The sequence below is a fragment of the Kogia breviceps genome, chromosome 8, assembly GCF_026419965.1.
Source record: "Kogia breviceps isolate mKogBre1 chromosome 8, mKogBre1 haplotype 1, whole genome shotgun sequence".
In the NCBI taxonomy this organism is placed as follows: Eukaryota; Metazoa; Chordata; class Mammalia; order Artiodactyla; family Physeteridae; genus Kogia; species Kogia breviceps.
Window position 1 is genome coordinate 117,678,435 of NC_081317.1, and position 23,411 is coordinate 117,701,845.

Genomic DNA, 23,411 nt, shown 5'->3' on the forward strand with positions numbered 1-23,411 from the left:
TCCAGTTGTCTCATTTATTAGCCCAGCAAGAAAAGCCATTCACCAGTGCTGGGTTCGTTCAATCATACTTGATTGCAGCAGCTGAAGAGGCGCCCTTTCAGGAAAGGAGCTTGTTTAGCAGATCTCCTTCAGCAGTAGCAGCTGCGGGAAGAGCGAGGCCCTTGGAAGCAGCCTCAGGAAACGAACAGGCTTCTTACTTGCAAGGCAAACGCCTCCCAGCTGTTTCTCTTTGCGCTTGGTGAGTCCTTGGGTGTTGCTGACACCCCTCAGTTGATCTGGGGTGTCGACACCGAGTTCTAAGCGATGAAGAGTGAACTTCTATGAAAACGTGTCTGGGACGGAGAGGTAAGGGTGTTTTTAAAGACGTGGAGAAAGCCCTAATTCAGCACAGTTTGGTGCGGGATCTATGTGTGCTATGATAGTGGTAAATGTGTGTGTGGAGCAGGAAAATGCTTATTTGGGCAAATTTGCAGTACTTATGAAAGTGTGAGTTGTTTAAAGCCTGTGATTTTCCATAAATTCACCAGCAGGTACTTGGAGGAAAATACTTGACTCTCTCACGTTTTACTGAATCAGTCGTGTCAACTGTGAACCCCACTCCCTTTCGTGGGCCCAGCGTGCTGAGTTCCATGACGTTTTGTCTGAAATAGAGGCTGAATATCCTGATTTGCCCTGTCTCGCAGCACCTCGATAACTTGAGAGTCGGTAAACTGCCGTTAGGATATTTTGAACTCAGAGTCGGTACTGAAATTTTCCAGAAGGGAAGAATTGCCTTCAAGCACTATTATCAGACGCGAAATAGCATCGAATTAGCTTCTGCTGCATTGCATAATGTTTCCTGATGAGTTTAGCCTAAAATTAGAAGGCAAAATAGTACAGATGTGAAATTTACTCTTTGGTTAAGGCATCTTGGTGATAACGACCATCATTGGAATCTCAAGTACAGTCAAGCTACTTTATATGTTTCGTGTTATATCAAAAGGTAAAACATGAAGCAGGATCCTGATTCACTCACAAAATTGCACCTCATAGATTTTCCACACTCAGGTGACACCTCCAGCAGTGTATTTCAAAGCCCAATGAAGCGCAAAGGAAATTTTCATATTTCAAGCTCCATTCAATTATGTAATTGAGGAGTTCCACCTGGCTTTCAGCTGGAAGTGGTGGTCTGCAGTGTCATGATGGAGAATAGCAGGAACAGAGCCTTACAGAATCGTATAAGCACCTTCTGAGACCTGGGTTCGCTCCATTAAGAGCATTTGCCTGTGCACTGACAGTATATGGGTGGATCTATGGGAGAAGGCATTTTCAAAGATGTTGTATGTAAATATCGTTACAAATTAGCATTAACCAGCAATCTTTTGCAACGTATTTTGATGAAAGGGAAGGAACCCCAACTAAGTGAAATATTACCCTCCCTCCCAAACTCCCTTCTCCTAAGTAGACCTGTATTACAAAACATATGCTCCATTATTATATTTTTCATTTCCTCAGTTAAAATTCGAGGAGTTATTTTTCTTCAGCGATATGATTACCTACATAATATCTTCAGTTTTGTCTCTGGGCCTCCAAAGCCCAAAATATTTACTGTCTGGTCCTTTACAGAGCAAGCTTGCTGAGACCAGTGCTTGAAGGCAGGATGCTAACAGTTCCCAGAACAATGTGAAAAGGTGTGACTGATCTCAACAGGTGGAAAATTTCAGGTAGGTTTTGTTGTTGTTGTTTAATTCCTAGCAACCTTAAAGAAACTACAAAGTTCTCATAAATATGTAATCAAAATAGAAGTTTCTACTGATTGACTGACTCTTAATGGTCCTACCTCCAAAGCAGGAGACTCATTTTTCTATAGTGTCGCGTGCTTCTAACTTTATTGGTAAAGGAGAATATAAAAAGAGTTACCCACAGATCCTAGCACTCTGTAAGGTTGTTTTTCTTCAGCTGGAAGAACTTGAAGTGGATAAGAACGACTTGCAGTTGACCCCTTCCTCTCATTTCCCCTGAGAATGAGGCAAATTCCCTAAGAGTAGCCTCCTTACTTCCTCGTCCAACTACGTGTTCTCAGTGCCTGGAACCATCCTTGCACAGAGCAGGCCTGCACTGCAAGTTTATTGATAAACTAACAAGCAAAAGGGCGATATTATTGAAAAGTATTTTCATAGAAAGTCTATATGCCACTATACTAAGAAAACGTTCTCTAACTTTCCAACTCTGGCTGTGCCCCGACTGTGCTGACTTGGGACTCTTAGTGGTTGGGTTTTGCGAACAATTTCTCCACAGGGATGCTTCCACAAGCCTCCAGGTGATTCTCTTCTTCCTCCTGCTGGAGCAGATACTGAATTTACCTTCTCGGAGGCAAAAAAAAACATAAACTGAAGCCCCGTGAATGAGATGAACGGCTATGACCAAAATCGATGCTAAATCAGGGTGGTTATTTGACATGGAAAGGACTAATGTATGAAATAGAACCAAAGAAGGATGAAAAACATTCTTTTCCTGAAGCCATGTGAAGGTAGTGTGTCTTAGCAGGAGAGTGGTGGGCTAAAGGTGGAGAAAAAGGAAAAAGAAAACAAATGAGAATTGGTCAGCGTTTTGCTGTCTGAAGGATAGCGAGAAAGAGAGCCCCAGTCGCTGAAAGAGTATATTCTCTTATGAGACCGAGAACCTGCAAGGAATAGATACTGTTTTCTTTGTGCATCTCACATGCTAAGTAAATGTCATGTGATTCTTTTGTGTTTTTTGGGGGCTTTGACACTAAGAAGAGGGGTCGTAAAAGAGAGACTTGAGTTTGTTCACCAACAAATGATAGAGCTTCAATTTACCGTTAATTAGTTAGCATTCTCTCTCTCTCTCTCTCTTTTTTTCCCCTATATCTTGTTATGGTGGGCCTAAACTGACAAAAATAAGTTTCTTAACCTACAGAGTCAAGTTATATCCTGGCTTTAGAGAACCTCACCAAGGAAACGCATCTCTTGGAGTCTGTCACGGACTTTCTTCCTTGAGCTGTTTCCTCCTTTAGCCAAGCAGTAGACTGGCGCCATAGTAATAGGGGATATGAGAAATGCACATATGAATAAGTTGATTCCCAGTATGTCTTCTTGTGAGACCTATGATAATTCTGAGATACTAATGTTATCATAGTTACTTATATACTAGTAGTGAAATAAATCTGTGATGAACAAAACTTCTGTGTAATGAGGAGTAACAGAACTGCTTGGATTAAGTACTTTAATGGACAGATGACTTAAAACAAATTTCACCGTCTGTTTTTCATCTAACTACAAACTCAGAAGAAAGGTTATTCACACCAAATGCAATGCCTGCTACACTATAAGTGATTGAACTTTTTAATTCTAAGTATCAGGCATTTGTTATCCTCCTGTGACATTTCAGACACACATCGGCTTAGGCCACTCTTCTTTCCTGATGTAGTGAGTCATGCTTTATGGCAAACAGTTTCAGTGTATAAATCAGTGTGTGGACAAAATAATGCAGCATGAAAACTAGCTGCTTCTGTGATCACACCCCACAGTTAAAGGCATTGCATGGTTAAAGTAAGTACATCTGTTTTCCTCTAGGCAGCCACAGTAAGGAAATTTGCTTTTAAATCTGATTATATTCAAATTAATGGATAAAAGAAAGGATTGAGCCTAAATATTTATATATATTACGTATTTAAATATTTCTCCAAGACATATTTAGGAACAGAAAGAAGGATGCCAAATAATGAGCATCTTTTATTCTAATTTTCATTATTTGGGAAAGATGTGTCTTTTTCACATTTTTTTTCTTGTCTATTAAGGAAGCATCTGGCATCTCAGATTTATTTCTCCCATATTGTTCTTGAAACAAAGCAAGACTAAATTTGATTCTAGCCCCTGCATTCATTTCCATTTTACTAAGCTTCTCATTTATTTTTGGAACCATCTTACTGCTTAGCTGGATGTTGTAGTCTTCGGAGGAAAGATATTCTGCCAGATCTCACTAAATAAGTGCCCTTTCTATTATGTTCCAATTCTTATGTAACCCTTCCTTAATACTGTCATTTATATATGCTAGCCATTTAAAAGGAGAGACACTGTAGACTGAAGCCTTAAAAGTGCCTGGTTAATCCATTTTTCCAGTCTCATCTTAAATTTCAACTCCACTTTTCCAATATGCTTTCCCCAATGCCGCCCTTTGTGCTTTGATAATAGCTTTCTTATTTTATCTGCAGTGGTTCTCAAGTCCATTTCTCTTTGCTTCCACTACAGAATTCTTTAAATATATTAGTCTTTTAAAAGCACTTTTAAAAGGTAACATATAATCTAGTGCTCACACTTCTGACATTAACACTATTTCATAGCATAGAAGAGGAACCGAACGTAAAATTTAAAGGTTTCTGAGTGGTAAGGAAATAGTGGCCATCAACCTCTTGACTTGACGTAGAAACACGTAGAGCTGTTTTTGGTTCTTAGATCAGAAACTCACGGCTGACTTCAAAGGACTCACGTCTCCTTGTGTGTATGTGACCTAAATGGCCAGCAGCCTCCTAAAACTTCCAGTGTCACTCAGTAGTACAGAGCAGCCATCAGCTGATTTATCTGTAAAGGACCAAGTAGCAAATACTTGAGGTTTTGTGAGCCATAGTATCTCTGTTGTAACTACTCAGCGACGCTAGTAGAGCATGAAATTATAGCATAGTATAGGCAATTCTTAAATTGTGTTTTAATAAAGACCTATTGTGTTTTAATAAAACTTTATTTACAAAAGCACATGCAAACTGGATTTGTCCTGCTTGCAGTAGTTTGCCAATCCTGGGATAGAGTTTTCATTGGGAAATGACTGTCCAGACAGAAACTAGACTTCCCAGGGCTGAGGAGAATTTTTCATTAAGTTAATTCTCATGGCCATGTGTGTGTGTGTCTGTGTCTGTGTGTGTGTCTGTGTGTGTGTCTGTGTGTGTGTCTTCCCCTCTTCCTCTCCCTCCCCCTCATATAGATAAGAGAGAATTAAATGTACTGATTTAAAGTGTCTCTTTCAACTATGAGTTGACGTCACTATCTCATAACTTTGGCTGGTGTTTCAATGGCCACCTATGACATGCTATGACATTTTTGGGTCCAAGCTAAGGAGAAATGAGTTTGGACTTAATGGGATATGTTTATGTGGTTTTCAGTAATTCCTGTTTCTCAGTCTGAGTGCAGCCAGGAGACAGATTCCACCCTGCAGTTTAAAGGGGGAAATTTATTATAAAGACACTTTAAGTTATAAAATAGGAGAGTAAATATGAAAATGTTAATGGAAACCCAGCAGTGTCCCAGGGCTGAGGGAGAGTCCTCGAGTTGCGTTTGGATATTTCTGGAGGAAGTGTGGTTGCAGCTCACAGGATGTGGAGAATTTCTCTGGGTGTCTCATGCAGAGTCAGTTTGCAGCACCAGGCAGGCAGGAAGGGGTCCCTTCAGGTGTCAGCTGGTGGGTGTGTGTTCAGGGCTCAGGAATGTGTCAAAGGCCTGCAGCTTGTGGTGCTCTTGCTGGAAGGGCTGTGGACCATTAGCCACCAGGCCCAAGCATGCAGGAAAGAAAGGGGGAAAAGGGCAAAAGCATAGCAGCTGAAATCAGGGAATTAAACACCTTCCCCTTTTTAGTCTTGCTTGGGCCCTCTACTTATTAAATAGCTTAACATTGTGCCAGCTGGCAAAAATCATACATCAAAGGTTTAGATGCAAAATATTACGTCTAAAATAAGCTACAAGGATACATTGTACAACACAGGGAATATAGCCAATATTTTATAATAACTATAAATGGAGCATAAACTTTAAAAATTGTGAACCACTATATTGTACACCTGTAACTTATGTAATATTGTAGAGCACCTGTACTTCAATTAAAAAAAGGTTTAGGGGGCTTCCCTGGTGGCGCAGCGGTTGAGAGTCCGCCTGCCGATGCAGGGGACGCGGGTTCGTGCCCCGGTCCGGGAGGATCCCACGTGCCGCGGAGCGGCTGGGCCCGTGAGCCGTGGCTGCTGGGCCTGCGCGTCCGGAGCCTGTGCTCCGCAACGGGAGGGGCCGCGGCGGTGAAAGGCCCGCGTACCACAATTAAAAAAAAAAAAAAAAGGTTTAGATCAATTTTGACAGAACAGCAATGAACGGTGATTTTGGAGCTGAGAAGAAAATGACACAGCCCCGTGTGCACACAGTTCCTGTCTGATGTCCCCCTCCTAAGCCCCCCTTGTTGACCCGTTTGGGTCATGAGTTGAAGGTCTTAAGCCAAAGGTCACCTTTTGGTTTACATCTGTCCTATGGTCTCGGGACCAGAAACGTGGGTGGTGGAGGCAGACATTACAGGAAACCTATAGATCCGGAAGCCACTCAAACCTATTCTGGTCATCAGTTGGATAATTGTAAGGTTACCATTAATTTCTCATAAATGCACATTTATTTTGAAAGGGGTGAAATGAAAAATTTTCATGTTGAATGCAACTGGAAAAGAAAGGATTGTTGAGGTGTCAGTTATTTATTAAATATATTTAATTATTTCAGAATGTTGTTACATTTCTGATGTTTTCAGCTTTTTAAAATAACTAAGTGATCTCTCATTCGAAAAACATTGAACAAATATTATATATGCATAGTATTTCTAATGTTTGCATTCTTTTTCTTAAAATGTTCTCCAAAAATTTTGGAAATATGCCAAATCCTAAATCCATCCCTGCAAAAAATCTAACAGTAAAATAATCAAGCTGATGACATTTTGACAAAGACATTGAACTCTTGCAGAGATTATTTTTAAAAGAAAATGTCCTTAAAAGCTTGGAATAATTAAATACAGACTCTGTATATAAGCTCCCAAGACTGTTGCAAGTAAAGAAAAAAAATGACTGATCACCATGAAGTGTCTTCTGGAATCCACATGTTGCATGAACTTGTTCGTTATCATTTTTTGGTACTTATTATGGTTTTTAATTTGAAAAAAAAAGATTCTAAACATTTGAACCAACAAGGTGGTTTCCCAAAAATATACTTTGAGGGTGAATATTTTTTCTTTAGTTTATATAGGTCATTCTGAGGTTTTATGTTCTTCAGGGAGACTTCCAGATGATGATTTTTACCGGAAAAGGGAGATTCAGCTGGGCAGTCATCATTGCATTTTAAAATCTACAAAACGAAGGGAACACATCTTACTGCCCTAGCGTGGAAGTAATGCAGTAGAATAAAGAAGGTGAGAGTGGGCAGCTAGAGTAGAGGTGAAAAATAAGAGAAAAACAATTATAAGAGCGTGTCTGGGAGAAACTCAGAGAGGAAAAGCAGAAAGGTTAACACTTAGGAGGAGAGGAGAAAAGGGCTAAATTTCAAACTGCCCATGGAATGTCTTTGCTGTAGGACCCTGCTTCCTGGGAGGGAAACAAAATCATCCAACTTCATTATGTTTTTACTTTATTGAGGCCAGGAGATGGGCCGCAGAATCAAAAAAGTAAAATGTCCTTAACGAATACTGCCTTTTCCACTCAATTTAAATGGACTTGCCAAGAAAACTAACACAGACTGTGCTGCGCAAGTTAGAAGACAGCTTCCCCTGTGGTAGAAAACACGGATTTCACAGAGGCAATGGGCAGCATCCTGCCACCTCTGAGGTATCCACACCCTCATCTCCAACACCTGTGCCCGTGCTCCGTTCCCCGGCAACGAGGGAGCCAGGCTGCTGATGGGATGAAGTCTGTTAATTACCTGGCCTTGGGGTGGGGCGATGACCCTGCATTGTCAGGTGGGCCCAATAATCACCAGGGACTTTATAAGCCGAGGAGGGGGGCGGGGAGGGAGGAACCAGACAGAAGAGGAGGAGGAGGACTTGGCCTCGGGGGCTGGAGGGAGGTGGAGAAGGGTCACGTTTCCAAGAACCCGCAGGCAGCCTCTCGGAACTGGGGGAGACCAGGATTCTACAGATCCCACCCTAGAGCCTCCGGAAGGAGCGCAGCGCTGATATCACCGCGCCTTTAATCCAGGGACACCCGCATCTGACTTCTGACCTCCAGGTAACACGTGTGTCGTGTTGCTGTAAGCCATCAAGTTTGTGGTAATTGTGCTGCGTTGTAGGTGCACGTATAAATATTACGGGACTTTCATGTAGTAAACTTTGTGAAGACAGATTTTATCGCCTTTTCATATTTTCCCCACCACTTCTACAGAACAGCATGATAATAAATCCTTGCTTAAATAATGGGTGAATTAAAGCATCATTTTCCTGTCTTATCAGTAAGCTGAACGCACAAGTCCTACTTACTAGTCTTTCTCTTCTCCAGAACAAAGGTATGTGATCAGCTCTCCCTAGAGGTCCTGTTCAATTCAGACTGAGAACGTTGCTTTCTTTTCATGACTCAAAATGAGAAAAAGCAGCTCAGAATATTGAAATAGTTCTTATATTTATTTCATTGTTCCCAAAGCTCTTCTTTAAGATGACACTTCCATACCTTAGTTTCTCCCTTTACATTTTTTATAATATAAAAGAATGTGCTGGGGAAAAAAACACAAAATAAATTCAAAACCTTATCCCTGATTATAAATGTCAGTATTTGAAATATAACCCTAAAACATTTAAAAATACACTTACTCGATGAACTGGATTGCACCAAGGCCCTGTATGTTATGTTTATTATTATACTTTTTGTTAGAGAATTACTGTCTTGTTGAGACTGTGTCTGAAGGAATCTTTCCAAAAAGACCTTTCATAACTGACCCCTCCCTCCCTCCAACCTGTGTGTTATTTCTATGCAGGAATAATTTCAAACTAATTCATGCCCAGGATTGCAAACAGAAATGTTATGCATTACGTCTAGGGAAACTGTGCTCCTTTATAAGCATGCCAGTGTATGTTTCTCAGCTCTGGCTCCAGAGCTTTCACAAGGCCTCCTCCACAGTTCACCCTGCTATTTGACTTCCTGGAGACAAGCTGAAGACCAGCCTAATCTGCTTTTAACATGAGCATCTCTCACACTTTAGGGAAATGTTCGTACCCCCTCTCTGCACATTTTTTGTACTCCGTGACGCAGACCAAGTCCATAAAAGAGCACAGCCCGCTTCCACTGACATTCATGGGTGGTGATAATTTTAGATGATTTTACGTGCCAGACGCAGAGCGGAACGTGAGGCAGAGCCAGATGACTTAAAGATCATTTGCCTTCGCAAAGGTCAGCAAGCGGGAGAGCTGGGGTGGCCGAGACCTGCCAGTTTCAGCTGGTCCACCTTGATGCTTGGGTGCTGAAAAATTTAATTTCTGAATAATTCAGTGGTGCTCCTTCTCCTTGCTTGTGTTACATCACTTAACACCTCAAAATATAAGTATTTCAATGTTAAAGAGCTTAAAGGAAAGCTAATACTAGTCTGCTGAGTTATTTTTATTAAAGATCAGGGCACTGACATTCATGAAAATAGTAACAGCAATGACAACAAAAATAGCTCATACTGGCCCTGTTCTAAATGCTAGCTCAGTTAATTAACTGTTTATCCTCCACTGGTAATGAGGAGGGGGAATGCACGTGGAAATAGATCTGGGATATCCTCTCTACCACCCTAACACAGTCTTGGATGTTTAGCGTTAAAGGTGAAATAAACTAAAAGCCCGCATACTTAATTTATTTAAAAGTAGTGGCCTGAATGAAATACCTTCACTGTATGTGTTCACAAAAAGGGACAAGGAAAAGTATAGAGCTCGACACAGTGCCTTTGATGTCTGCATAACTGAACTGGCCAGCCCTTCCAGAATTATTTGAGATTCTGCTTTGCTTGTGTAGTAGAAAGCAAATGAGTAGAAAGTGTATATTACCTGTCTAGCTGTGCCATAAATGTCTTCTGCTTAATCCTAGGTAGCAATAGCCATTTAATAATGTATGCAGATTTTCACATTAGATTTTGTTTTTATATAAAGAATGTATCTTTATTTTTTTATCATAATTTTAACTGTTACTTATTTGGCAATATATTGATTTTTTTCTTTTTTATTGAAGTATAGTTGACATACAGTGTTAGTGGCAGATATACAACATAGTGATTCAATACTTATATACATTATGAATTGATTATCAGGGTAAGTCTAGTAAGTGTAACACCAAATTATTGTAATGTTATTGACTGTATTCCCTATGTCATACATTGCATCCTTGTGACTTGCAAACTTTCAGTTATAAAATAAGTATATCTTAATCCCCTTCACCTTTTTCACCCAATTGCCCAACCCCCTCCCTTCTGGCAACTGCCTGTTTTTCCTGTCTGTGAGTCTTTTTGCATTTTATTTTTGTTTTTTAAATTCCCCATATAAGTGAAATCAAACAGTATTTGTCTTCTGTCTGCCTTAACTTGACTAGTGTAATACCCTCTGGATCCATACATGTTGGCAGAAATGGCAAGATTTCATTCTTTTTATGGCTAATATTCCATTGTAATACACACACACACACACACACACACCCCACTCTTGATTATCCATTCATCTGTCAACGGACACTTAGGTTGCTTCCATGTCTTGGCTATTGTAAATAGTGCTGCAGTAAACATAGGGTGCATATATCTTTTTGAATTAGTGTTTTTGTTTTCTTCTGGTGAATACCCAAAAGTGGAATTGCTGGATCATCTGGTAGTTATATTTCGTTTTGAGAGTTACCACCACACCAGTTTCCATAGTGGCTGTACCGATTTACATTCCTACCAATAGTGCATGAAGATTCCTTTTTCTCTTCATCCTTGCCAACATTAGCTTTTTTTTCACATTGTTATTGGAGTATAATTGCTTTAAAATGGTGTGTTAGTTTCTGCTTTATAACAAAGTGAATCAGCTATACATACACATATATCCCCATATCCCCTCCCTATTGCATCTCCCTCCCACCCTCCCTATCCCACCCCTCTAGGCGGTCACAAAGCACCGAGCTGATCTCCCTGTGCTATGCTGCTGCTTCCCACTAGCTATCTGTTTTACAGTTGGTAGTGTATATATGTCCATGCGAATCTCTCACTTCGCCCCAGCTTACCCTTCCCCCTCCCAGTGTTCTCAAGTCCATTCTCTATGTCTGTGTCTTTATTCCTGTCCTGCCCCAAGGTTCTTCACAACCGTTTATTTTTTTAGATTCCATATATATGTGTTAGCATATGGTATTTATTTTTCTCTTTCTGACTTACTTCATTCTGTATGACAGACTCTAGGTCCAGCCACCTCACTACAAATAACTCAATTTTGTTTCTTTTTATGGCTGTGTAATATTCCATTGTATATATGTGCCACATCTTCTTTATCCATTCATCTGTCGATGGACACTTAGGCTGTTTCCACAACATTAGCTTTTTGTTGCCTTTTTGTTAGTAGACATTCTGACTGGTGTGAGGTGACATCTCATTGTGGTTTTGATTTGCATTTCCATGGATGATTAGGGATATGGAGCATCTTTTCATGTCTCTGTTGGCCATCTGTATGTCTTCCTTGGAAAAATGTCTCTTCAGGTCCTCTGTTGATATTTTTTATCAGATTGATTTTTTGGGGGATGTTGAATTGTATGAGTTCTTCGTGTATTGTGGATGTTAACTGTTTATCTGATACATTGTTTTCAAATATGTTCTCCCATTCAGTATGTGGCATTTTTGTTTTATTGATAGTTTCCTTAGCTGTGCAAAAGATTGTTAGTTTGATGTAGTCCCATTTATTTATTTTTGTTTTTGTTTCCCTTGCCTGAGATTGCCTCAAAAAATATTGCTAAGACTGATGTCGAAGAGTGTATTGCCTTTGCTTTCTTTTGGAACTTTTATGGTTTCAGGTTTTAAATTTAAGTCTTTACTCCATTTTAAATTTGTTTTTGTATATGGTGTAAGAAAATGTTACAGTTTCATTCTTTTACTTGTAGTTGTCCAGTTTTCCCAACACAATTTATTGAAGAGACTGTCTTTTCCCCAACTGTGTATTCTTGGTTCATTTGTTCTAAATTAATTGACCATGTAAGTATGGGTTTATTTCTGTGCTCTCTATTCTGTTGCATTGATTTCTGTTTCTGTTTTTGTTCCAGTACCATGCTGTTTTGATTACTGTAACTTTGTAGTATAGTTTGAAAATACAGAGCATGATACCTCCCTCTTTGTTCTTCTTTCTGAAGATTGCTTTGACTGTGTGGGGTCTTTTGTGGTTCCAAACAAATTTTAGGATAATTTGTTTCAGTTGTGTGAAAAATACCATTGGTGCTTTAATAGGGCTTGGATTGAATCTGTAGATTGCTTTGGTAGTATACACATTTTAACAATATTAATTCTTCCAGTCCATGAACTCAAGATACCTTTCCATTTCTTTGTGTCATCTTCAGTTTATTTTCTTAACGTCTTATAGTTTTTAGAGTATAGGTCTTTCACCTCCTTATTAAAATTATTCCTAGGTATTTCATTCTTTTTGGTTAAAGTGTATAATGTTAGCTGTGGGTTTATCGTAATAACATGACATATTGTGTTGAGGCACATTCCCTCTATATACACTTTGTTGAGAGTTTTTATTGTAAATGGATATCAGATTTGTCAAATGCATTTTCTGCATCTATTGATGGGATTTTTATCCTTCTTTTTGTTAATATGGTGTACCACATTGATAGTGTGGATATTGACCTTCCTTGTGTCCCTGAGATACATCCCAATTGATCACTGTGTATGATTCTTTTAATGTAATGTTGAATTCAATTTGCTAATATTTTTTGAGTATCTTTGCATCTATGTTCATTAAGGATATTGGCCTGTGATTTTCTTTTTTTTGTAGTGCCTTTATCTGTATTTGGTATCGGGGTAATGTTGGCCTTGTAGAATGGGTTTGGAAGCATTCCTTCCTCCTCAGTTTTTTGGGATCACTTGAACAATAGGTGTTAATTTTTCTTTATGTGTTTCGTGTAATTCACCAATGAAGCCATCTGGTCCTGGACGTTTTTCTTGAGAGTATTTTGATTGCTGATTCAATTTCATTACTAGTGATCAGTCTGTTCAGACTTTCTTTCTGCCTCAGTGTTGGGAGCACGTATGTTTCTAGGAACTTACCCATTTCTTCTAGGTGGCTCAATTAGTTGGTATATAATTGTTCATGATAATCTCTTATAAATCTTTGTACTTCTGTGGTGTTGATTGTAACTTCTCCCCTTTCGTTTCTGACTTTATGTGGGCCCTGTCTCTTTTTTTGTTGATGCATCTGACTGAAAATTTATCAGTTTTGTTTATCTTTTCGAAGAATGAACTCTTAGTTTCAATGATCTTTTCTACTGTCTTTTAGGTCTCTATTTCATTTATTCTACTGTGATCTTTATTATTTCCTTTCTTTGGGCTTTGTTTGTTCTTCTTTATCTAGTTCCTTTACATGTAAGTTTATATTGTTTGAGATTCTTGTTTCCAGAAGTAGGCCTGTATTGCTGTGAACTTCTGTCATGGAACTGCTTTTGCTGTGTCCCATAGATTTTGGATCATTGAGTTTCTGTTTTTATGTGTAGCCAGGTATTATTTTTTGTCTCCTCTTTGATTTCTTCAGTGATTCACTGGTTCTTTAGTAGCATGTTGTTTAGCCTCCATGTGTTTGTATTTTTTTTTTTTTTTACAGTTTTCTTCTTGTCATTGTAATTCTCATAACTTGTGGTTGGAAAAGACGCTTTATATGATTTCAATCTCTTTAAATTTATTGAGACTTGTTTTGTGACTTAACATGTGACCTACTATGGAGAATGTTCCATGTGCACTTGAAAATAATGTGTATTCTGCTGTTATTGGAAGAAATGTCCTGCAGATAACTATTAAGTTTGTCTGGTCTAATGCATTGTTTAAGGCCAGTGTTTCCTTATTGATTTTCTGTCTGGATGATCTGTTATCCACTGATATAGTGGGTTGTTAAAATCTCCTACTATTATTGTATTACTGTCAAGTTCTCACTTTGTGTCTGTTAATATTTGCTTTATATATTGACATGCTTCTATGTTGGGTGCATATATATTTATAATTGTTATATCTTCCTGTGGATTGATCCCTTTATCATTATGTAGTGTCCTTTGTCACTTGTTATAGTCTTTGTTTTAAAGTCTATTTTTTTTTTACTGTGAGTATTACTACCTCAGCTTTCTTTATGTTCCCATTTGTACAGAATATCTTTTTCAATCCCCTCAGCTTCAGTCTGTGTGTCTTTAGCTCTGAGATGAGCCAGTTGTAGGAAGTATTTAAATGAGTCTTTTTAAAAAAATCTATTCAGCCCCCCTGGGTCTTTTGATTGGAGCATTTATTCCATTAGCATTTAAAGTAATTATTATAGGCAAGTACTTATTACCATTTTGTTAATTGTTTTATGGTTGTTTTTGTTCCTTTTGGTTCTGTCTCTTGTTTTCTTTCCTTGTGATTTGATGATTTTCTTTAGTGTTTTGTTTGTATTTATATATTTTGTGTGCCTTTTCTAGGTTTTTGGTTTGTGGTTACTATGAAGTTCACATATAACAACCTATGTGTACTATACAGATGTCTATTTTACATTGGTGGTCACTTTTGGTGTCATATTTTATGTTTTTAGTTTTGTGTGCCACTTAACTAATTATATATAGGCAATTTTACAACTTTGGTCTTTTTTACCTTCTTACTGGCTTTATCATCGGTGGTTGAACTCCCTTTAATATGTTTGCCATTACCAGTGAGATTTTGTCTTTCATAATCTTCTTGTTTCTAGTTATCATTGTTTTCTTTTTCATTTAAGAATCCATTTAAGAAGTTCCATTAACATATCTAGTAAGGTCTGAATAGTGGTTATGAAGTTCTTTAGCTTTTGCTTGTCCGGGAAACTCTTTATCTCATTTAATTCTGAATGACGACCTTGCTAGGTAGAGTATTCTTGGTTGTAAGTTATTTATTTCATTTTAGTATTTTGAGTATATTGTGCCAGTCCCTTCTGACCTGTAAAGTTTATGCTAAAAAAAAAAAATCAGCTAGTAGGCTTATGGGGAAGGGCCCTTGTATAACTAGATGTGCTTCTCTTGCTACTTTTAAGATTCTCTCTTTATAATTAAATTTTGATATTTTAATTGTAACGGATCTCAGTGTAGCCCTATTTGGGTTCACTTGATTGGAAGTCCTTTGTGCCTCATGGGTCTGGATGTCCAGTTCCTTCCCCAGGTTAGGGAAGTTTTCAGTCACTGTTTCTTCCAGTAGGTTTTCTGTCCCTTTCTCTGTTCTTCTTCTTCTGGGGCCCCTATAATGCACGTTAGTATGCTTGATGTTGTCCGTTGTCACAGAGGTCCTTTATGCTATTCTCTCTTTTTTTTTTTTTTTTTGGTACGCGGGCCTCTCACTGCTGTGGCCTCTCCCGTTGCGGAGCACAGGCTCCAGACGCACAGGCTCAGCGGCCACGGCTTACGGGCCCAGCCGCTCCGGATGCGCAGGCGCAGCGGCCATGGCTCACGGGCCCAGCCACTCCACGGCTCCACTACCCTGTCTTTCATGTCACTGAACTGTTCTCCTTCCTCTAATCTGCTATTGATTTCTACTAATGTATTTTAAAATTTAAGTTTTTGTATTCTTCAGTTCTGATTGGTTCTTTTTTATATTTTCTATCTTTGTTGAAGTTCTCACTGAGTTCATTCATGCTTCTCCTGAGTTCAGTGAGCAACTTTGTGACTATTACCTTGAAATTTTTATCTGGTAAATTGCTTATCTCTGTTTTGTTTAGTTCTTATCCTGAGTTTTTTTTCTTATTCTTTCATTTGGAAGGTTTTTTTTTTTTTTTTTTTTTTTGTCTTCTCATTTTGCCTAACTTGCCATGTTTAATTCTCTATTAGGTATATCAACTACATCTCCCAGTCTCGAAAGAATGGCCTCCTTAGGTAGAAAGTGTCCTTTGAGGTCCAGTGGTGTAATCCCCCCTGGTCACCAGAGCCAGGTGCTCCAGGAGTGTCCCATGTGTGGGTTGCATGCACCCTCCTGTTGTGGTTGGGCCATGAGTGCTGCAGGTGTGCTGGTGTGCAGGGCTGGACCCCTGGAGCGGGAACTGCATTGGAGGGGCCAGCAAGGGGTGGGTGGGTTGCGTAGAGCTTGTACTCAGGGAAAGCCAGGGTGAGGCACATGGTGTTAGGTAAGTTGATGGAGAGTGAAAGGAGTGGTTCCCACCAGCACTGAGTCAGGTAGGTGGAAGGAGAGTTAACCAAAAAGTGGTAACCACCATCACTTCTATCCTGGAGAAAGTCCCACTAGATTTTTGATCCTCCAACACCCACTCTAAAATTTTCGGTGAATCTCATTCCCATATGACCCAGGTGCTTTTCAAGCTCCTGCCTCTGTGATGGGACTTGGGGGTGAGTGAGTTTGTGTACCTGCCCATTAAGAGTAGAGTCTTGGTTTCCCACAGCCCCCCAGCTCTCCCAGATGTAAGCCCCTCTGATTTCCAAAGCCACATATTATGGGGGCTCATCTTCCCAGTGAAGTCCCCTGAGCTGGGGAGTCTGGTGTGATATCATTCACAGTTGTGTCATCTCTCCTGCTTGTGGGTTGCCTACCTTGGGGTGTGGGTTCTGACTAGACCGCACCTCTGCTCATCCTCCTCCTCATGATGTAAGCTTTTCTTTATATTCTTAGTTGTAGAAAATCTGTTCTGCTGGTCTTCAGAGATAGTGGCTCTATGTGTAGTTGTAGTTTTAGTGTGTCCTTGGGAGGAGGTGAGCTCAAGATCTTCCTACTCAGGTATCTTGATTCAGTCTCCTATTAATTTTTATTTTGGAATACTTCCTGACATAGAAAAAAGTTCCCAAAGTGCTGCAACTAGTTCTTACATACCCTTTCACCCAGCTTCTCTGAATGTTAATATTTTAAATAACCCAAGCACAATTATCAAAAACAAGAAAATAACTTGAAAAATACTGTTAGCTAATCTGCATATCTTATTCAAATTTCACCAATTGTCCCATCAATGTCATTTTACTGGTCCACTAACCCACATTGCATTTATTTGTCATATCTCCTTAGTGTCCTCCAATCCAGGACAGTTCCTCAATCTTTTTATGTGTCATGACTTGATATTTTGAAAGAGTTGTTTTATAGAATGTTTCTTGTTTTGGGTTCATCTGATGTTTCTTCTGTATTAAATTCATGTTATTAGTTTTTAGCAAGAATTCCACAAATGTGATGCATCCTTCTCAGTGCATCACATCAGGAAGTATGTGATGTTGATGTGTCTCAGTACAAGTGATGTTACCTTTGATCACTTGGTGAAGGTATGCTTGACAGATATTTCATCTGTGAAGTTACTAATTTTTGCCTTTAAAATAAAACTTCAAATCTGCACATTATCCTGTTTCTTATCATCTAACTCAGCATCAAATTTTAGTATCTATTGATGATTCTTGTGCGTGATAATTATTACTCTGATATCTGGCAAATGGTGACATTCTATGTTCCTCAGGCATTCCACACATATTATTTAGAATCTTACAGTAAGGAAGAGTTATATACCTTTGTCCCTATTTGTTTGTATGTTTTCCTGATATTGCTCATTGGTATATATTTTTTCTATGGGTTACAGTTCAATAATATTATTTATATAGATCTTCAAGTTGTCCTAATATGGAGCTCCTTCAAGCTGGCTCCAGTATCTTTGATAAGACCCTCCACCCCACCTTTTTAGTGCTTTACTTTCTGGTACCACGAGATGTGCCAAGAACATCTTGGTCTTTCTGTGCTCCTGTCCTGAACTCTGCCATTTTTCTAAGTCTTGGACCTTTTATTCGAGAATGATATTTAGGAATCAAGATACAGTACCAGGTGTGTTAATTGCTAACTTGTTATTATTGCTTCTAGATCCTCCAGTGGAAGAGGTGGGAGAATTTGGTGTATGAGTACCTGCATCTGTATCTGCAGTATCCATTTACTTGTATATTTGCATAATGAAAACCATGCATTGTCCTGATACCTTAAAGTCCCAACACCATGAGTTAACTCTATCCTCCCCCTTCCTTTTTTGTAGCATCTTTCTACAAACGTGAAAAACCTTCTCTTAGTGTCCAATGTATTTATTTGCTCAATCCTACAGTACACATACAGTCTTACAACTTAGTCTCAGAATTCCTGACCCACCACTTTGTGAAAAATATCTTTCCCAATGAGAACATAACAATTCGTGCATAGTTATGTGTGTGTCTTTAGCCTTGCAGTGTTCAGCCAAAATGCTGTTTTTCTAAACAGTGACTGCTCTCTCCTTCCCCAGGTGGCTCCACTGGGGAAGCTTTCTCAACCCGACTTCCCTGTGGGGTTGTCAGGGGATTGCTTGGTGGGTTCCTGGGAGAAAGGCCTACAAGACTGTGGAATAGTCTCCTCTTTCTGTGGACCCAGCATTCACACTCTTAAACTATCCTACACTTTGCTTGGACAATTTGTTATAAATATTATAGAGCTCTTCTTACCAGCTTACATGGCATTTGATGACATCTGCCCCAGGAGAGCAAGTGCTTAGGTCTTTTTTCTCTGCACATGCCTGCCTCCAAATTTTGTGTTACTTGCTTGGTGAATAAACTGATTTATCAGATGGGCTAAAGACACATTTATTCTTATCATAAGGGTAGGAGTGATGCTTCTTTTAGTTATCTATATCTTCAAGCAGAAACTGGTAGTCCAGAGCAAAACAGTTTTGAGAGAAAATTTATGTGTATAACATTCAACAATGTGCTATAAACCACAATAAATGGAGTCAGAGGTTTGCTGTGGGATCTAAAATAGATTTTCTTGTATATCATAATGAATCCAAGACAGTCGTCTGATTCTCTTCCCTCCCCCACCCTCTCCCCATGAATCTCCCTTTATTAATGAACACTCTCTCTGTGCACACACCATCCCTGTGAAATGCTACCCTGTTTCTGGGAACAAGACCCAGTGAGGGGTCAGCTCCACCAGTGTCATACCCTCCTATCTTGACTCTAACATTGGCAACCCCTTTCTCACAAACTAACTCTAATTGGAGTGTCAGATTCTCCGTTCTCCCTGGTTTTTCCTCTCTTCCCTTTTATCTTGAAGACACACAACCTTAGTGCTTCCCAACTCCACCTTTTCTAGGAGGCAGTCATGCCAGCTGAAGATAATTTGTAGCCTTTCTTACCGTGATTTTACATTAGCCGCAGCCCATTTTTGAATGACAAGATTAAACACCTGAGCTGATCTAATTCATAGCTGCTTCTGCCTTTGTGACCTGCTTTATTCTCTGTTTATTTCTTGGTTCAAGTTTAAATGTTGCCTTGATGACTTTGTTTTACTGAGCAGCTCTCTCCAGCCTTTCCGCCTCTATAAACCCTATTCCTTACCTAGTGACCTCAAAAACACTGCTGCAGTTCAAAACTTCGGTAATATCTATACATTCTGTAAGAGCTACTGTATTATAGGTGAAGTTGTACTCCAGTGCAATTCAGTGGTTAGACTATTACAGTAGGTGACAATTGTTTTAAAATGTCAGAAACGTTAAATAGGCAGTTATCTCTCCAGCGCTACTTAGAAATAACCTTGTGCAAATATGCAACATCTTATTTTGTAGTAGTTTCTGACCACCTGTAGTGAGAGCACACTGACAGAGCTTCCTGCAGTCTAAGCCTTTCGAAGGATAAATGGTAATAATCAGACAGATGTCGAAACAGGGTCCCTGTCAAGAGATGAAGTGGCACCATAGGAACACAGGGAGTCAGAAAGAGCTGAGAGGAGAGCAAAGTCCTCTCTGAGGAGGGCAGGTCCTGAAAGATTAGAAGAAAAAAGATAACATTATCTTTGCCTGAAATTAGTTCAGCTTAATAGGCTGTGACACATACATTTCTGTGTTGTTGAAGCGTGAACCTAGGTGCCCTAAACCAGAGTATGAATGTGCATGATTCCTGGGAACCTGCACCTCTGTTTCCTTTCCTACTTCCAAGTAACTCTTTTTTTTTTTTTTTCAATTATGGCTTTTTTCCTTCCAGGACAATTCTGTGGTTTCAATCTTGACCAGTTTTCTCTGCTTCATCCCCTATTCACGGGCATATGTGGTGCCAGGCCAGGCTAAGTCTAGTGACAGTGCACATCTCTCTCTCTCGTTATAGTGAATCTTAGCCCATCTGGGAGTCTGGAGTGTGTGTCTATTTGGATATTAGGAAGCGTCACCTTCTACTCTGTTGTGGGAATGGTGGTTATAGCCCATTTAGGAACGATTCATATTGCTCTGCAACACATATGCTGGATGGCTTTCTGGATGAATTCCCAGAGAAACACTGTGACTTGTGCTTAGTGGTTAAATAAAGGGGGGAGGGGGCTTCACTTTTTAGAAAAGTGTCTTGAAAATGCAAAGAAATAGTAATAATGAAATTTCAACTGCAGACTTCCCTTGAAGTACAGGAACAGCAGACACCACAGAGTTTTCCAGGGAGATATCCTTACTTTAAACAGCTATGTGATACATGCTACTATATATAAAACAGATGACTAATAAGAACCTACTGTCTAGCACAGGGAACTCTACTTAATACTCTGTAATGGACTATATGGGAAAATAATCTAAAAAAGAGTGGATACATGTATATGTATAACTGATTCACTTTGCTGTACACCTGAAATTAACACAACATTGTAAACCAACTACACCCCAATAATAATAAAAAGAAAAAAGAAACCTCTAAAAAAACTCAAAGACATAAACAGCTGTGTGAAGCCTGAGGGAGTTGAGAATGTGGCAGTTTTCATGCCCACGTGTTGAGGTCATAAGAGACGCTACTTGTGGAAATCGTATCCTGGAAAGTGGAATAAATTGTCTCATTGCTTTATATTTTCAGTGACTTGGTGAATTCTGTAGTAGAGAGTCAAATTTTGCAGTCATGTTTCTGAGTAGGCAGAAGAAACTATAAGTATTTTATTGTAATAAAAAGAAAGCATGTAATTTAGAGCTTATAAAGCTAAGCTGAAATTTCTAAGAAATTATTATCTTCTGATGCACTTTATTTCAGGTCTTGCTTCTATTCACCACAAAGAAGCAAAATAAGAGATGGGGAACTTTTTAAAAGCGGTGTGAAAATGTCATATTCAGAAGTTAACACTATCAATAACACTAAGAAAAATGAGCCTGAAATTGTCTGAGAACAATTGCAAATGAAGAGAACTGAAGGAACACAGCATAATTTGTTGGGCTCAGTATCTATTTTCTATAGAGTTATTCTTGATTTACAGAAGATAGACATGGCTAGCATCATTCATGCCTTTCTTCATGTAATGAAGACTACTATTTGCCAGACACTGTGTTACACTGGACATAAAATGCTATAAGAGACAGCCTGCCTGCCTCTGAAGCATTTGTAGTCATGAGCAGATATGTCTTCCAGCAATTGTATTATTTTGTGATAAATAGTAAATGCATCTTTTTTAAAGATGGTGATAGAAGCACAGAAACACTTAACTTGGCCTTCAGTGGAGGGGAGAATAATAAAATAAGGCTTCTTAGAATAAGAGACTTCTATAATATTATTAAAATGATTATTTGGAGGAACACAAAATTCAAGGTATGGTAGGGAAGAACAAACAAGCAAAAAATCAAGATGAATAAAATGAATAAAGTCCCAGAAATAGAAGAAAAGAAACTAATATTAGTAATTTCCAATCTATTTCAGGGGGAAAACAAAATTTTATTTTTTAATTGAAGTATAGTTGATTTAAAAATGTGAATTTCTGTGTACAGCAAAGTGTTTTACTTATACATATTCTTTTTAATATTCTTTTCCATTATGGTTTGTCACAGGATTTTGAATATAGTTTCCTGTGCTATACAATAGGAACTTGTTGTTTATCCATCCTATGTATAATAGTTTGCATTGGCTAATCCCACCCTCCCAGTCCATCCCTCCCCCACCCTCCTTCCCGCTTAGCAACCACAAGTCTGTCTGGGAGTCTGTTTCTGTTTCACAGATAAGTTCATTTGTGTCATATTTTCGATTCCACTTATAAGCGATATCATATGATATTTGTCTTTCTCTTTCTGACTAACTTCATTTAGTATGATAATCTCTAGGACCATCCACATTGCTGCAAATGTCATTATTTCATTCTTTTCTATGGCCAAGTAATATTCCATTGTATATATGTACTGCATCTTCTTTATCCATTCGTCTGTCAGTGGACATTTAGGTTGCTTCCATGTCTTGTCTATTGTGAGTAGTGCTGCTATGAACATAGGGGTGCATGTATCTTTTGAATTATAGTCTAGTCTGGATATATGCCCAGGAGTGGGATTGCTGGGTCATATGGTAACTCTGTTTTTAGTTTTCTGAGGAACCACCATACCGTTCTCCATAGTGGCTGCACCAGTTTACATTCCCACAAACAGTGTAGGAGGGTTCCCTTTTCTCTACACCCTCTCCAGCATTTATTGTTTGTAGACTTTTTGATGATGGCCATTCTGACTGGTGTGAGTTGGTACCTCATTGTAATTTTGATTTGCATTTCTCTAATAATTAGCAGTGTTGAGCATCTTTTCATGTGCCTGTTGGCCATCTGTATATCTTCTTTGAAAAAAATGGCTGTTTAGGTCTTCTGTGCATTTTTCTATTGGGTTGTTTGTTTTTTTGTTGTTGAGTTGTATGAACTGGAAAACAAAACTTTAACAGAAATCTCAACCAATCCAAGTTATGACGGTTATTTTGTCGACTAGGACATGGTGTCCCCAGATATTCTGTCAAATATTATCCCGGCTGTCTCTGTCAGTGCATTTTTAGATGCGTGTATAACATTTAAACTGATAGCCTAAGTAAAGCAGATTGCACTCTATTATGGGTGGGCCTCATCCAATCAGCTGAGGTTCTGCATAGAAAAAGATGACTGGAGCTCACCTTGTAAGAGGGGATTCCTCCTCCCTGGCTGCCTTTGAGCTGGACACGGGTTTTTCCTGCCTTCAGACTCAAGTGGTGTGAGTTGGTGCCTCCCTGTAGTCTTAGATTCTACATATAAGGGTTGTCATACGGTATTTGCTTCTCGAGCCTGCCAGCTTTGGGACTAGGTCTGTATCATTGGCTTTCCCTGGTCTCCAGCTTACCCACTGCAGATCTTGGGGACCGTCAGTCACCATAATTTTGTGAGCCAATTCCTTAAAGTGGGTGGATGGATGGATCAATCATATTGACACTAAGAACCCTGACTAATAGACAATTAGAGCTAATAAAAATATATCTAGAAGTCACTAACTTGAACTTACAAATATGTTCAGTATTATGTAACCTAAGTCCAGACGTGTCTGTAGTCATGAAAATGTGTACAAGTAAATTTCATATATGTAAAAACACAACATTATATTACCTCAAACATAGAGAGCCATGGAATAAAGGGAGGTGAAAGGGAAGACGCTCTAGATGAGATCATATTTTATAATGCCTTCATATAACATGCATTTAGTTATCTAGCTGACCATGTACCAACATATACAAG

The 23,411-nt window shown here is 39.0% G+C and overlaps 1 long non-coding RNA gene across 1 annotated transcript in view; it reads left to right on the forward strand.

The window, feature by feature from the left end:
* Positions 1-302: 302 nt before the first annotated feature.
* The window catches only part of LOC136794633 (uncharacterized), a 232,151-nt gene continuing 209,042 nt past the window's right edge, over positions 303-23,411 (forward strand). The window contains exons 1-2 of the long non-coding RNA XR_010841705.1: positions 303-345; positions 1,606-1,703. This is a non-coding gene — a long non-coding RNA (uncharacterized lncRNA). The remainder of the gene's footprint in view (positions 346-1,605; positions 1,704-23,411) is intronic.